The sequence below is a fragment of the Dipodomys spectabilis genome, unplaced genomic scaffold (assembly GCF_019054845.1).
Source record: "Dipodomys spectabilis isolate Male_0828 unplaced genomic scaffold, ASM1905484v1 ptg000215l, whole genome shotgun sequence".
NCBI classification, from domain to species: domain Eukaryota; kingdom Metazoa; phylum Chordata; class Mammalia; order Rodentia; family Heteromyidae; genus Dipodomys; species Dipodomys spectabilis.
The window spans coordinates 10,656,176-10,660,031 of record NW_024870892.1 but is presented as its reverse complement, the minus strand read 5'-3'; positions in this window follow the sequence as shown (position 1 = coordinate 10,660,031).

The following is a 3,856-nucleotide window of genomic DNA, read 5'->3' as shown; positions in this document are numbered from 1 at the left end:
CCGCGCCGGGATCCCCGGATGCGGGGCCGTGCGCTCATTGGCTGTAGCCCTTGAAGGCGGGTCTTGGGCGGGAAGTGGGCGGGGACAGCGAGCGGCGCTTAGTAGGTGCGCGAGGCGGCTGGGCGGTGCGCCAAGTTCCACAGTCGGTCGGCGCCGCTCTTCCGGCGTCCTCCGTGCGGCCGGGTGGTGCCTGTGATGGGCCTACCCTGAGCCCGGCCATGGCGGGAGAAAGATGTCATTGATTGAAATAAAAAATGCAAACTCCTGACAGCTCACCTGCTCAGGGGGCACCTGGTCCTGGGCCATGGTGAAGACGCTTCAGGGCCTCCGGGCAGAGGGTGCGGAGAAGCCGGCTCCGGTGCGGACGCCTGCAGTCCCACCCACCCAGGGGGGCTGAGATCTGAGGATCACAGTGCGAAGCCATCCGGGGTAGGAAAGTCTGGGAGACTCCAATCTCCAGTTAACCACCCAAAAAAGCCAGAAGTGGAGCTGTGGCTCGAGTGGGAGAGCGCGAGCCTTGAATGGAAACGCGTAAGGGACAGCGACCAGGCCCTGAGTTTAAACACCAGTGCCAGCACGCACACACACACGTGCACGCACACAACACGCAGAGGCCCTGAGTTTAAACACAGTGCCAGCACGCACACGCACGCGCACGCACACGCAGAGGCCCTGAGTTTAAACACAGTGCCAGCACGCACACGCGCACACGCACGCACACACACACGCAGAGGCCCTGAGTTTAAACACAGTGCCAGCACGCACACACACGCGCACGCACACACACACGCAGAGGCCCTGAGTTTAAACACGAGTGCCAGCACGCACACATGCACGCACGCACACGCGCACATGCACACGCACGCGCACACAACACGCAGAGGCCCTGAGTTTAAACACAGTGCCAGCACGCACACATGCACGCACGCACACACGCAGAGGCCCTGAGTTTAAACACCAGTGCCAGCACGCACATATGCATGCACGCACACGCGCACATGCACACGCGCGCGCACACAACACGCAGAGGCCCTGAGTTTAAACACCAGTGCCAGCACACGCACGCCCGCATGCACGCGCACACACATGCACACACACACGGACTGTTCTTCAAAATGTTTTTTAAATAACAATCCTTTGGTGTTCTTTCAATATAGCTTTCGAAAACAGCACAATGAACGGGCATACCTTAAGACCATCTTAAGAGAAAGAAACATTGGTTTACTTTTAACAAAGTCATTTATGCAGCTGAGGTTTACGTCTCCTGATACTAATATCTCCTAACTTCAAAACTTTTTTGGGATCAGTCATGGGGCCTGGGCACTGCCTGTGAGCTTTTGTGCTCAAGGCTATGGCTCTACCACTTTGAGCCACAGCCCCACTTACTTCAAAACTCTTAATGCCACCAAAAAAAAAGAAAGAAAGAAAGAAAGAAAGTGTCCTGGTCAAATCAACAAAACTGGAATTTAGATGTTGATTAAAGTCTTGGCTCAGCATGAAGTTTGCCAAAAATCAATAACCATCCTGTGGTTCTCAGAAAATATTCTTATTTGAATGTGCACGCTAATGTCTATATAGTAATGTTGTATGTAGGTAGCTTATTCTCATATAGTTCAGAAAAACATTTTTTGTGTGTGCCAATGCTGGGGCTTGAACTCAGAGCCAGACCAATCCTCCTTTAGGCTTTTCACTCAATACTGACACTACCACTTGAACCACAGCTCCACCCCTGCCTTTTTGGTAGCTAATTGGAGATTCAATTCTTAATGGACTTTCCTGCCTCAGCTGGCTTCTAACCACAATCCTCAGATCTCAGCCACCTAAGTAGCTAGAATTAAGGTATGAGCCACCAATGCCCAGCTAAAACATACATTCTACATGTATGAAAGAAAAAACATTAAAAACCAAGTATGTTAAAATGTTATTAGCTGACTGTAGGAATGGATTTGTGCTGGCCTTATTTTTTTTTTTTAGTACAAGTATTCTTGCAATTATTCTGTAAGCATGAAATGACTTTCAAATAAAAAGTAAGTAACACCCAGAGCCAGGCGAGATGACTCACGTCTGTAATCCCAGGTACTCCAAAGGTGGAGATCGGGAGGATTAAGATTTAAGATCAGTCAAAGCAAAAATAAATTTGCCTGACACCACAACCAACAAGCTGAGTTTGGTAGTGCTTGTCTGTTATCCTAGCTACAGGGGAGACATAAATAGGAACGTAGTCCCTAGGTCAGCCAGGGCAAAACCTCGAGACCCTATTCAAAAAATTACTAGAGCAAAAAGGAGCTGGACACCAGTGGTTCCCATCTGTAATCCCAGCTACTCCAGAGGCTGAGATTGGGAAGATTCTGGTTTGAAGCCAGCCAGGGTAGAAGAGTTTGCAGGACTTCCCTTCTCAACTGAGAGTTCGATGTGTTTTCTTACATGTTATCATGGCTATGACAAGAAGCCTAAAATAGGTAGATCATGGGCCTGATATTCACCAGAGCAGAAAGCAAGACCCTAATCTCAAAATAATAACTAGCTCAGCTGGAGAGCAACAGCCTAGTAAGTATGAGGCTTTGAGCTCAAACCCCAATACTAATAAAGAGAGGGAGGATGGAGAAAGGGAAAAGGAAAGGGGGCTGAGATTGTGTCTTAGTGGTTGCCTCGCATGCATGAAGCCCTTGGTTTGATTCCTCAGTACCACATACACAGAAAAAGCCAGAAGTGGCACTGTGGCTCAAGTGGTAGAATGCTAGCCTTGAACACAAAGAGGCTCAGGGACAGTGCCCAGGCCCTGATTACAAGCCCCAGGACTGGTTAAAAAAAAAAAGAAAGAAAGAAAGAGAAAGGAAGGAAGAAAGAAAGAAAGAGAAAGGAAGGAAGGAAGGAAAAGGGAATAAAATGAAAGAAAAGGAGAATAAAAAAGGAAAGAGGAGGGAAGGGGTTCAGAGTCTCAAGCTGAGACCCAGGAACGCTGGAGGAGGGTCCCAACAGCAGGATAATCAAAGCAGAAGGTAGAGCTGGAGGGCAGCTGTACATATGTGTCCACGCAGCTATCTCTGTTCCAGTTTCATGACTATGGGTAGGGATGCAGTGACCACAGGCTTGGAGACGAGGGCCAGATTGCCATGCCACAAAAGCCTGGAGGAGAAGTCAACATTTGACACCGGTGAGGTGGGATCCAATCCACCCTAGTAGTTCCCCCAGAAGATATGTCCAGGAAGTTATTGGTGGGTCTGAGCAGTGCACGGTGGTTAGACTTGGACACTGCTAAGTGTTGTCCAAATGCCTCTAGAAGTACAGTCCTCCAAGAATAGAATCCTCCCAGGAACTCAGTCCTCCAGGAGCACGGTCCTCCAGGAACATGATCTCCCAGGAACACGGTCCTCCCAGAGCACAGTCCTCCAGAAGCATGGTCCTCTCGGAACACAGTCCTCCCAGAGCACGGTCCTCCAGGAGCACAGTCCTCCCAAGAGTATGGTCCTCCGAGAAGGACGGTCCTCAAGGAACATGATCCTCTCAGGAGCACAGTCCTCCCAGCTCCCCAAGAGTGTGAGAAGAGGCTCTGTCTCTATGGCTTGCAGCTCTGCTGGCTCCACTCCTGGCCGAAGCCGACCCCAGGTATTGTCTTGCCCATATCCTGCGTCAGAAAACCTGCTTTCTGGGGACCGCACGTACGATACAAGCATGAGTCATATTTTGAAAGATGTGAAAAACAAGCAAAAGGAGCTGTGTGTGTGCAAGTATAACAGTGTGAATGATGAGGTGCTGTTACATCCTTAAAGTTTCAGCTGCGTGGAGGCAGACGCAGATGCAGAAGGTCACTTGAGCCCAGGGGTTGAAAACCAGCACAACAACATAGACTACATGT